The 13,750-nt window shown below is 41.1% G+C and overlaps 1 protein-coding gene across 5 annotated transcripts in view; it reads left to right on the plus strand.

Moving 5' to 3' along the window:
- PSD (pleckstrin and Sec7 domain containing) overlaps window positions 1–13,750 on the plus strand; it is a 321,618-nt gene that overhangs the window by 33,279 nt on the left and 274,589 nt on the right. The window lies entirely within an intron of this gene.

Raw genomic sequence — 13,750 nt, forward strand, 5'->3', positions numbered from 1 at the left:
GGTATATACAATGTGGATATCTTAACTTCTGTCGTTTATATATTTTGTATGATTTTGTATTGTTTTCTTATTTTACTGTTTTTCAGTATATACAAAATCCAATAAAAATGTTTTAAAAAAAACAAAAACAAACACATTTCCTTAGTGTCCCTCCCACAAAATGGATACCTAAAATGAAAACTAGTAATGCAAAAAAAATGCAACATTATATCCAGAGCCTCTATTGCAAAAAAACATATTGGATGGCGAAAAATATTGTCCTGATTCAAGGGAAAAAGGGGAAGATCACAAATACGGGGTTAACAAAGTCAATGTACATCCTTTTTAGGGTGATGGTGTCAAATTCATAAATCCATTGAGTTCCTTTTGTTTGAGCAGTTTTTCTCTGTCTCCACCTCTTCTTAATAGCGGGACACGATCGATTATCCTGAAACTAAGTTGGCTAACGTGTCTTTTTACAAAGAAATGATTGGGAACTAGTAAATCCGTTTGTCCAAGTCTAATGGTGGATTTATGTTTTCCTATTCTCTCTTTGCAAATGAGGGTGGTTTCCCCTACATAGAGGCCTGTAAAACTAGCCGCCGCCGCCCCCTCTTGCACTAATTGTACCTCCGTCTATAGCACGCAGATACAAGCGCATGCATTAGCGCTGAATGGCCGGGCACATTCTGCACCCGACCATTCAGCGCCTTACAGTGACGCTGATTGGCAGGGCAAAATGACTTGCCCTGCCAATCAGCGCCTTTCAACGACGCTAGCAGCGAGATGACATCATCGCGCCGCTTCTGTTGTTGAAAGGCGCTGATTGACAGGGCAAGTCATTCTGCCCTGCCAGTCAGCACCTTTCAACAACGAAAGCGGCGCGATAACATCATCGCGCAGCTTGCGTCGTACAGCCCCAGCATACCTGCTCAGAAGAGAGCAGGTCTGCATTGCCACCGAACGACGCAGGAGTGGGATCACGTGAGTGTGTAAAGTTGTTGTTTTTTTGTTTTGTTTTTCTGATAATGCCACTCAGTTTTATTTTATTATCTACAGGGGGTCTATATGTGGGGATGTGGAGCACTATCTACAGGGGGAGCTATATGTATGGCACTATCTACAGGGATGTGCTATATGTGGGACACTATGTACAGGGGTGGGTTACCTGTGAGGCCCTGTCTACAGGGGGGCTATATGTAGGGCCCTGTCTACAGGGGTGGGCTATATGTGGGACACTATATACAGCCGGAGCTATATGTGAGGCAGCACGGTGGCTCAGTGGTCAGCACTATTGCCTTGCAGCTCTGGAGTCCATATGTGGGGCACTATCTACAGGAGCTTCTATGTGGGGCATTATCTACAGGGGCTCTATGGGGGTCATTCTCTACAGTGGGCTATGGGGGCACGATCTACAGGGGGCACGGTGTGTGAGAGACAGAGTGTATGGTACTATTCTAATCCGGTATAATCCGGGACACAGTGTATGGCGTTTTATAGGTGCAGAAATATTTTAAAAGTTAGAAGCTGAAGACATCTGAGCGGAAAACTGCAGAAATGGGTTGTGGCCGGGAGAAATCATCACAGAGGACTGGATGGAGAAGAAAACCGAAAAAGAACAACTAGAATCTGAGACGGCACCGGTGAGTCACAATGTAAATGTTTATTCTGCCTCTAATCAGTAATGTAGTCACTGTATGATCTGCAACGAAATGATGGGTGGTTTGATAATGATATGATTTTTTTTTCTGAAACCGCATATACTTACTATTGTTGGTAAGTTGTTGCTTTTACATCCGAAGCCGTCCGTAATTTACGGGAGCGCCCATAGGCTTCTACGGGAGAATTCTATAATTTTTTTCAGCACGGACACCCATCCGTAAATATACTGAAAGGTGTCCGTGGCCAATAGATATTAATGGGTCTGTAATTACGGATGAAAAATACGGTCGTGTGCATGGAGCCGAAGTCATTCATCATCCCTGCCTACTGCTAAACTTCTTCAGCCCTGGAACGCAACTTCTCCAAAAAATCTGCATATTTTGTCACTTTAGTCTGTTCCCGCTACAGTGTGCTACCCTGCGTCACCCCCACTTAGATATCACCCAAGTTCTATCTTTGCTAGCCCGGGACCTGCATCCAGGTACCCTCTAATACAAAGCATTACATAGAGTACGTAGAGGCCACAATAGAATTTGCCTTCCAAAAAATTTACGGCTTATGTATGCTTATTGTAATAATATAAAGTGGCAGACATATTTAAAAAAGCTGACTGCTTACCCAACGCATATAGGAAAGGCAGGTTTGGGGTTTGTAACATAAAATAAAAAGATTTGGCAGGGTCATGTGTTAAGTTTGTGGTCAAACTGTGTGACCTCAACCTCTTGCAAATTTGATCAGTATTTTGTATCTGTTTTTTTTAGCCTAAAGGATAATTTTTTTCAGATTCATTCATTGTTTTGGCATAAAAAAAATACTAAATTCTGATTAAGCAGTCACAAACTTTGCAAAAATTAATAGTACAATAAAAAAACAAAAAAACTTTATATTATATCTTATTAGATAAAATGCCTTTTTCTCCACTTATTGGGCTTCATTTCATCCCACCCGCTTCCTCCTAAGTGTTCACTCCCTCTGAATTTACTGCTAGATCTATCTCAACACGATACAATAAGGATCAGGTTACAGCTGCCCATAGAAGTCTATGGAGAGGGAGCAGAGTGAGATATAGGCAGAGAGAAACACCCAGACGCTGCTGCAGCTTCTAGTGAGTGTTCTATCTTTCCCCAGTGCAGAGTTCACATCTAACTTTTATGTCCTTCTGTATGCTGTCCTCCATGTTGCTACTTTTTCTAAAGATGTGCTACAAACCTAGGGGAGCAGGATGTTCTGTTCCCTATGTGTGCAATGTATGGGAGACATGATAGTAGTTAGGCTCCACCCACTTGCTCAGGGAAAACTGAAAACTAGCCTAAACAGGGGAAAACTGCTAAAAAAATATCAGATATAAGTGATATAATGGCCAGAAATAGGTCATGTACACATATATGACAGCATATTCTGAAAAGTCACCGGAAAGTTTAGGTACACTTTAAGTCTGAGATAAATGGTATTACCCTAACGGACGATTTGCCCCAGTACTCCCGAATAGGTTATCAAAATTACAGCTGGTACAGAGAAGCGGGACCCAAAATGGTCCCCCTGCACTCAATTGATCAGTCTAGTGCTGGCGAGTCACAGGAATTATGAGTTCCCTTGCCCCGCCATTCGGTGCATTACCAATGATGCAGGTGGCGGGATGACATCATCGCGCCTCCAGCTTCGTTCCGCTGTATCAGGTCAGAAGAGACCAGGGCTGCGTCACTGGGGAACGTTCAGTGTATGGTGCTATTATATTTAGAGGCATAGTGTGTGTCACCATGAGAATTTTTCTTCGTTTATTGGTGCAGAAATGTTGGAAAAGTGAGGAGCTCAAGACATTTGATAGGCAAATTCTGCAGATATGGGTCATGGCCGTGAGAAGTCGTCATGAGGTCTGGACCGGATGTAGAAGGAAAAAAAACAAACCGAACGGCTCACCTGTGAGTCACTGGATTTATAGAGACTCTGTCACCTCTCCTGACATGTCTGTTATAGGAAATCCTTGCATTTAAAAAAGTCTTTCTGAAGCCCAGGACTGAAAGACAAATGGGAATTACCATTCCTCTTCTCAAGAGGAGGTGTCCCTACACAGTGTGATGCTGTCAGTATGTAGGGACAAAACCCTTTGACAAGGGGAATCGTAACGCGTACTTGTCAATTCTCACACAGAAGGGTGGTGTTAACTATGGACACGGCATGGCAGTGGAGAAGGGGTGCCCAGGTTTGGGGAACAGCCCAGTTCCTTTGGTCTACATAATCCAGCACTGAGTAGTACTATGGGTCATATTGAAGAGCGCAGTGATTTTTAAACCTGGCACTGTCCTAGGATCCCACTTTTGCCACTAGTCCGTTTGTGTACGTTCTGATATTCTAGATCTACCCGGTCCAATGTAAGTGCTATTATTGGAAAGTGAAAGAATCTAGGAGTAACAATAGCTTAGCCAAGAAGCGGCAGTCAATGCAGAGTCGGGCTGCTGAGCGCGTGAATATCGCCTTTCCTTTGTTGCATTACTCAATACGGAGTTCCAGACTGCCCCTGGAAGTGACATCAGCACAAGAATTGTGCGTCAGGAGCTTATTGAAATAGGTTTCCATGGTCGGGCAGCTGCACACAAGTCTAAATTCACCATGCGCAATAGTCGACTGGAGTGGTGTAAAGCACGCTACCACTGTACGCTAGGGCAATGGAAATGTGTTCTCTGGAGTGATGAATCATGTTTTACTATTTGGCAGTCTGATATCTGGGTTTTGCGGATGCCCGGAGAAATCAATTTACCGGATTGCATAGTGCCTACTGTAAAATTTGGTGGAGGAAAGATAATGGTCTGGGGCTTTTCATGGTCTGGGCTATGCCCTTTTTTCCAGTGAAGGATAATGTTAATGCTACAGGGACACAAAGACAACATAAACAATTTGTATGCTTCCGAATTTGTGCCCGCATGACTATGCCCCTGTGCACAAAGCAAGGTCTATGAAGACATGGTGTGGAGGAACTTAAATTACGTTTTGGCATAAATTGGAACACCAATTGTGAGCCAGATCCACTTGTCCAATATCAGTTCCTGACCTCACAAATTCTCGTTGGGCTGAAAGAGCAAATATTCTCACAGAGATGTTTTAAAATTTTGTGGAAAGCCTTCCAAGAAGAGTGGAGGCTGTTCTAGCTGCAAAAGGGTACTTAACTCCTTTTTAACCCCGATTGTTTTTTTAATTAAATATCCACATACTTTTGACCATATAGTTCACATTCATAGAGAAAGCATGGATGATTGTTAGGCTGTTTTAAGATGGCTGCCTAGTCCTGAAAGTAAATACTAAACACGCTATTGATGTCATGCAATTTCTTTAGTTTTCAATCCTCTGTTTTTGCAAAAGTTTAATCTAGTCTGAACAACTTCCCATGATAGGTTGTTGATGCTGCCACTTCTTTTATTATTTTATGTAATGATTGCTCTATATGCCAAATGGACCATGCTAGGTTAATTACTATTGTGTCACTTTTCTGTCTGGTTTTGGGCCAAACGCATTAATGTTAGTGGTTTTGGGTAAATGTCAGGAACAGGAAATTCTGAAGAACAAAGACATGAATGTCTCATGAACTTAACATGTTGATTTCTGGGATTCTTTCAAAGCGAAATTGGAGGCTCAAAAACACTGATCTTTCTGAAGCAGGAATAATTTAAATAACCCAAATGTTATGTAATCTGCAGCCTGGCGAAATGTACCAAAAATCTGTATTTTGTAATGTTAAGTAGTGCAAGGTGTATGATGGGAATTATTTATATTCGGAATGCAACCTTAAAGCCCCATGCACATGAACGTGTTTTTGCGTCCGCAATTCATCCGCAAAAATCCGGATGAATTGTGAACCCATTCATTTCTATGGGCCCACGCACACGACTGTGGTTTTCACGGGCTCACTGAAATCAATGTGTGCGCGGTCTGCGATTTGCGGATAGCCCGCAGATGACGCTCCACGGCCACCCGTGCCGTATTCACGGGTTGTGCACACGGCTACGGCCTTGTGCATGAGGCTTAACTCGTTCCTACCATAGCCATTCTTTATTTTTCCACTTTCGTTGTTTCCTTCCTGCCTTTTGAAAGCTATAACTTTTAATTTTTTTCATCTACATGGCCGTATGAGGGCCTTTTTCTTTTTTGCGGGACAAGATTTAATTTTTAATACGACCATTTAATGTACAATATAGTGTAGTAGGAAACTTTAAAAAATTATTTTGTCAGGTGGATGGGAAAAAAAAAATGCAATACCTTTTTGAGTTTTGTTTTTATGGTATTCATCAAGCAGTAAAAATAAGGCCCTGTTCACACGGCATGTATCTGCTGCGTCGTCAGACACATGATTTAAGCCTCCGATTGACATCAATGGGAAAGCGCACCGTTAGTACATACGATGCGGTTTTTACGCATGTGTTTAAACGCGTCACGTAAAAAAATAACATGTTAGGCCCTGTTCACACGGCGTGTATCTGACACGTTTTTCAGCGTAAAATGAGCCGAAGAACGCGTCGTGAGACACATGATTTAAGCTTTCCATTGAAATTAATGCGAAGTGTGCCGCTAGTGCGTACGACGCGTTTTTTGCGGATGTGCTTAAAAAGCGTCGGGAAAATTCTTTGGCGTGTAAAATGCGCTGAAACGCGGCTAATTCCTATAATCAGTGCAAGTTCTAATTACGTGCCCACAAAAGCAATAAAAAAAAGTGACGAAAGCACTTCAAATACGCCTGTAGTTTAAAAAGCGCTTTACAAAAATGCTAGCGTTTTTGACACATTTACACGTCATATGTTTTTTTTTTTAGCACCGTGTGAACAAGGCCTTTATTCTGTGGATCAATACAAAATGTATCTAGTTTTTTTTATCTTTTTTCTGTGACAAAATAAAAATATTTGAACCAGGTGTACAGGCCCTTGTACAATCTGAGTAAATAGTCTGCGATATCGGCAGCTTACTTCTGAAAATATATTGTGTTAAAGGGATTTCCACCTTTTTAAAAATCATTTGCCAACTTACTTTAAATATGTCTTAAACTAACATTTTCATAGATCCAATTTTTGCCATATGAATCACATACATCTTGCATGTGGTGATCAGTCATTTAACGTGAATTCACGTGAAGCAAAAAATATTTGGTTTTCTTTTTTTGATGTACCATACTTTGTAAATATCTTTTTATTTTTAATTTTTTTTTTAAATGAAAATAAGCAGAAAAATAAGTGGAAAATAATATAATTGATTTAGCATATAAAGGAGTTGCCTCATGAAGAAAACCTGGCGATCAGTTGATCATTGCAGGTCCTGCTTCATTACTCGCCAGGTGAAGTCACGGCCAGCCATATGAAATGTAGCATTACATGCCGGCCATTCAAGTGACTAGCCGTCTATATAATGCATGGACATGCCAGGTCTGTCAGGTTAGAAGCCACTCTTTCACAGCGGCTCTCCATTCTGGTACACAGAGGGGGTCCCGAACAGGGGAACCCCCTCTATGACATCCATGTGCCCTAATATGCCATATGGACAGGTGTTATTCAGTTTCAACAAAACATGGCTTATGGCAATCTAATATGTACAAATATATTAATGGACAGTATAGAGAGATCTGTCTAATGATCTTTTTGTACTTAGGCCTGTAACCATGACAAGGGGGCAACCTCTACATGTAGAAGAAAGACTGTTTCACCATGATCATAGACATGGATTCTTTTCTGTAACAGCAGTGAGACTATGGAACTCTCTGCCACAGGATGTAATCGGTTCTCCTCATACTTTTATGTGCATTCTTGTTTCCACATAGACCAAAATAATTTTTTTCTGGTAGGTCAATTAGCATTCCAAGAAATTGGCCCTAGTGTATCTTTGTGCAAGCACGACATAGTGAAATTATATGGTGAATTCTATTGAGGCAGTGACTGGTGTTAATGAATACTGATTTTGTACAGAAGTGAAGATTATATTGGCAGTCGGCACTCTTTGAAGGACTCCTAAGTAAAAGTGTTTTTTGAACAAAAGGTCCATCTACCACTTAGCAGAAAAGCTATTCTCGTTTAAGACTTTACCATAATAGCAAAGGAAAGAGCAGTGTATTAAACCACAAGCCAGTTAATGGAATTAAGAATGTTGTAGATCATGAATCTTCTTTCTGATGGCAGATGAGGGGTTAATAAGGAGAGAAAAATAATAAAATCAATCACACAAAGCGCAATCTTCTGACTAGGTATTCTGTGATGCCTGCAAAATGGAGCCAGCCGTTTGATTGTAATTAGAGATACACAATACGGTGCCTGCTGAGGAAAATGGACGAGTGATACAAACACAGAATATTAAGTAAGTAAGCAATGCTGCTGCTTGCTTCTAGCCAAAGAAAGAACTATCTTGTATAGATGAATATACACCAGATTAATAGAGCAGTTCTAATGCTGGACATGTGTTTTATAATGGAAGTGACATAAGGCTTTTATGCAAGTGACCAAGTGTTGGCAAGTATCAGAACTCAATGTGTGATCACGTGTCATAGTTTTTTATTGCTAATGTTAAATCAATGGTCAGCGACACATTGGTCTGAGGCCAAGGCCTCACTTAAATAAGTGTAATAATAAGGGTCTGATTTGTAATCCATATTTTTTAACCAAAACCAGAAAGAGATCCCACCATAGGGAAAAGGAAACCATTCCTAACCTTTCCTTTCAGAATGTTGTTCCCTCTGCTGGGATCCAGTGGACCCATATTACACGTATGTAAAACGAATATATGAGCATCAATGAAGCTCATTCATCCGTTCATTTAAAAAGCCCTTATAGCACAAGACTAAATCAAAGTTCTATTTAACAAATGTTTTGCTGGCTATTTTTCTTGTTGTAAAATACTTCAGTACATAAAGACGTGCAGTGATTTGATGCTATATATACACTACCGGTCAAACGGTTTAGAACGCCTCAATTTTTCCAGTCCTTTATTGATATTTACACAGTTTAATGTCTCAAATGTACTTTGAAATGAAAGCATAGAAGAAATAAACCAGTTAAGATGAATAAAAATAATGAATTAACTTTGTTTCAACAAATTAAATGTAGATTGTTGACTCAAAGTATCCAGCTTTACACAACCGCTTTACACAACCGAGGCATTCGTTCTACAATTACATTCAGATATTGTTCCGAAATTTCTTCCCAACATTTTTGCAAAAGTGCCTACAATGTGCTGCACTTGTAGGTTGCTTTGCTTTCACCCTTCTGTCCAGTTCATCCCAAACAAGCTCAATGGGGTTTAAGTCTGGAGACTGTGCAGGCCATTCCAGTTTTTGAAGCCTACCAGCTGCTTCTTGTCGTCTTGGGTAGTTCTGACATAACCTAGAAGTATGCTTTGGATCATTGTCTTGCTGTAATATAAGCCCCTGACCAAGTAGGCGTACACCAGAGGGTATTTCATGGCGCATCAGAATGCTGTGGTAGCCCTTTTTGTCCAGTATGCCAGTAACCCTGTGCAAGTCGACATCTCTAGATCCAGAAAAAGTGCCCTAGACCAGACATGGGCAAACTACGGCCCGCGGGCCACATACGGCCCGTTAGGCTTTTTAATCCGGCCCGCCGAACTTTTCCAAATAATAGTAAAAACCTCCTTTTTTTTCCCCTTTCCCTGCAATGCCCACGTTTTCCCAATAGATGGCGCACTCAAAACACATTGACCGTTGTTAACCCCTTAACGCCGAAGGACGGATATATCCGTCCTCAGCAGCTGCTAGTTCGCGCAGGAGGACGGATATATCCGTCCTGTGATGGCGCGGGTACTGACAGTTTACCCACGCGATCAGCGGCAGGAGCACGGCTGTTATACACAGCCTGGCTCCTGCTGCAACTGCCGGAATCGAAGCACGCGCCGATTCCGGCAGTTTAAACCATTAAATGCCGCTGTCAACAGTGACAGCGGCATTTAATGTGTTTGACAGAGGGGGGAACTCCCTCTGTCTCCCGATCGGCGCCCCCGCAAACAAATCGCGGGTCGCCGTCGGGTTTCCATGACAGCCGGGGGTCTAACAAAGACCCCCAGGTCTGTCTTCAGCATCTGCCTGTTAGGCGATGCCAGAGGCATGACCTAACAGGTTGCCTGTCAGTTTTACACTGACAGGCAATAATGCTTTGGTATACGAAGTATACCAAAGCATTATATATGCGATCGGCACATCGCATAGTGAAGTCCCCTGGTGGGACTAAAAAAAAAAAAGTAAAACCGTTAAATAAAGTTTGTGAAAAAAAAAATAAAAAAAATTACAGTCAAAGTCAAATAAAACTACTTTTTTGCCCCAAAAAGTGGTTTTATTTAATAAAACGGTCAAAACAAATCACACATACACATATATGGTATCCCCGCGATCGTAACAACTTGACCAATAAAATGAACACATTAATTAAACCGCCGGATGAACGGCGTCCAAAGAAAACGCAAAAAACCACGGCAAAATTCTCTCTTTTCTCCCATTCCCCCCATAAAAAATAAAATAAAAGTTCATCTATAAGTCCTATGTACCCCAAAATAGTACTAATGAAAACTACACATTGTCCCGCAAAAATCAATCCCACGTACGGCCACATCGACGGAAAAATAAAAAAATTACGCCTCTTGGAACGCGGCGATGCAAAAACAAGTAATTTTTTTCTAAAAGGGTTTTTATTGTGCAAACGTAGAAAAAACATATAAAACCTTTACACATTTGGTATCCCCGTAATCGTGCCGACCCTTAGAATAAAGTTAACATGTTATTTACGCTGCATAGTAAACGGCGTAAATTTATAACGTGAAAATTAATGCTGGAATAGCTGCTTATTTTCAATTCTCTCCTAAAATAAAGTTAATAAAAGTTAATCAATATGTTATAAGCATCTAAAAATGGTACAATTACAAAATACAACTCGTCCCGGAAAAAACAAGCCCTTATACAGCTATGTCGACAGAATAAAAAAAGAGTTACGACTCTTGGAATGCGACCGTGGAAAAACAAAAAATAATCCTTGGTCATTAACGTGCAAAATGGCCCGGTCATTAAGGGGTTAATGTGGCGCGTATTTCTCTTTATTTCACTTCGTTTCACGTCACCATTAAGCCCTTCGGTTTTCAAAGAGTACAATATCAGCCGTCACTTTGCCACGAAGCATGCAAACTATGCTAGCAAGCAGTCAACACAAGAACGGGCGGCTACTGCTCAGAGGTTGGCAGCTAATTTACAGAGTCAACAGAACTTTTTTCTTGATAAATCACAGTGCGTATGTTATTTTAATCTATTTACATTTCCTCCTCCCAGTATCTGCGAAATAGTATGTAAATGCCATATCTTGCATATTCCTTGAGACAAATTTATTAACTGATAAGGGCTATTTTTCACATTTGAAAGACAGTTAATAAATTGGGTTGTAGTGTTCTTACTGTGCTATGAGGTTTGCACACACTACATTTAATGCTTTAGTATATCCGGCCCAAACACTCCCTCCAAATGCTCCTGGCCCGGCCCCTCTGTCAAATTTTAGAACCCATTGTGGCCCGCGAGTCAAAAAGTTTGCCCACCCCTGCCCTAGACTGTCATGCTCCCTCCTCTATGTTTGGCAGTTGGTGTCACACACTGAGGAAACATCCTTTCACGTACTCAACGATGTACAAAAACACTGCGAGAGGTACCAAACATGTCAAATTTTGATTCATCAGTCCATAATACCTTCTTCTACGCTTCAGTAGTCCACTGGAGACGCTGCTTGGCCCAGGCAAGTCCCTTTCTTTTTTTCTTTTTTTGCAATTGTAGCAGTGGCTTTCTTACTGATACTCGACCTGTCAAACTTGCAGATAGAAGTCTTCTCTTCACAGTTGAAATGGAAACTTGTTGTTTTTTTATGTGCTGCATTAAGCTGGGCTTAAAGATTTTGTGCTGTGAGGCGCTGATCACACAAACTGTTGACTCTCAAAAACTTGTCATCTGATCTTGTAGTGGCCTTTGTTCTGCCAGACCTCCTCCTGTCAGAGTTTAGACCAGTTTCCAAGTGCCTTTTGATGGTATAGGAAACTGTACTGACTGTCACCTTGCCTTTTTTGGCAATTCCTCTGTAAGACAGACTTTTGAACCTTTGAACCATTTCAGGTTATTTGCTGTACTAGAACTGTTAATGTCAAAAATAACTGGAAAAATGTAGGTGTTCTATAACTTTTGACCAGTAGTGTACACACATTTTTTTTGGGTCTAATAAAAATATTTTCCTATAAACCACTATCTGTAGAGCCTTAGAAAGGTGATCTACAATGGCTCAAGCAAATGTGGCAAATTTTTTGCATGCCCGTTTTAGATTAATTACTTCCCCCATAATGGTGATTGTAGCCATCGTTCGGTATTTACTGCATTTGCTCCACAACCATGACTTCTTTATGCATAAACCTGCTGCTTCTTCCCTTTTCCCTGCACTAAAGTACATATTAGCCGTGGGGGGGGGGGGGGGGTCAGATAGCACTACTCAAACCTCATCAATCCATATATGATTCATCAATGAGTATTTGACTAGAAAAATGATGCTGGCAGGTTCACTGACACTTTAACTTATGAGGGTGAAGTTTTCACACTTCCCACAGGCCTGGTGGCCTACCATGAAGATCTACTAGTCCCTGTACCTAGTTCTACTAGTAGCTTGCAATCTACTGCAGTATTTGGCCATCAGTGGACTAATACAATGAACTTTCCTTACAAGGTCAGTTGCTCATTATGGGATTCCAAACAAATTTTCTATCTATTCCAAACTTTCATGGTATAAGCTCCTGCACAGGAATGATATATATAGCCAGGAAGTGCTCCAGACATACAGTATATGCAAAATATTTTTTTTTTAAATGTTTTTTATGCAGTTGTAGGTTTTTATAGGTGAAACACATTTATTTAATATTTTCACATGTAGAAACTACAACTGCATTGAAAATTACAGTTTTTGATCTGGTTTTAACCGCACCTCAACCACAAGGTCTGAATACATTCAGGTTCCCAAGGGTTGCAGTTCTTGTTCAACATGACCGTAAATTGTATTTGATTAATCCAAATTGTATGTGTAATTTTTCTTACAGATAGATTCAAGTGTTATTGTAACAGTCATAATTCTAATTTATGACTAATAGGAGGTAAAAATCCTTCTGTCCATCCAGTGGCGGATTAAGTAGACCATAGACCCAGGGCTGTTCCACAAACTTGGACCCCCCCTTCCGCTCCGCCGTGTTAATAGTAAACACCACCTTTGTGCGAGCATTGACAAATGGGTGTACGATTCTCCTTGTCAAAGGGCTGTGTCCCTACATACTGGCAGTCTCCAACCATCGCTGACAGTATCACACTGTGTAGGGACACATCCTCTTGAAAACGGAAATGGTAACACGCATTTGTATATTAGACCTGGATACACACAGACTTTATGTGGAATACAATAATTGCCTACTACAGACAAGTCAGGAAAGGTGACAGATCCTCTCTAGATCCAGTGACTCACAAGTGACGTCTTCTCTGATTGGAGTCATTCTCTTTTTCTTCTCCCTCTGACACAGACCGTTATGGTAACTTCTCCTGATAAGAAATCTTTGCCCCTCGCTTCTGCAACCATTTCCAGCCTCTAAAAACACTATAATTCAGACACCAATTCCCAGGCCCATACATTAAAGGGGTTGTCCAGGCACAGACTGTTTTTTCATACTGATTACCTATCCACGTGCCCAGACACCCCCTTGTCCTCATAATAAATTCAGACCCCAGACCAAGTCCTAGAATACATACAGACCCCAGACCTTCTAAAACTATTGCAGTCCCCAGGCCAGACCACCTTAAATAAATACAGACCGAAGAAAAAGCACCCTAAATAAATACAGACCTCGGACCACAGCCCTAAAAACAGACACCAGACCTGACCCCCCCCCTACACTAATAATGACCTCAGAGCTGACTCCCTAAGGTAATATAGACCCCAGACCATTCCCCCTAAACTAATACAGACCCAAGACCAGACCCCTAAATAAAGACCCCAAAACTAATACAGACCCCACACTAGGCCCCCTAAATACAGACACCATAAACTAATAGACACCAGACCCCTAAATATGAACCCCA

The sequence above is a fragment of the Rhinoderma darwinii genome, chromosome 11, assembly GCF_050947455.1.
Source record: "Rhinoderma darwinii isolate aRhiDar2 chromosome 11, aRhiDar2.hap1, whole genome shotgun sequence".
Lineage (NCBI taxonomy): Eukaryota > Metazoa > Chordata > Amphibia > Anura > Rhinodermatidae > Rhinoderma > Rhinoderma darwinii.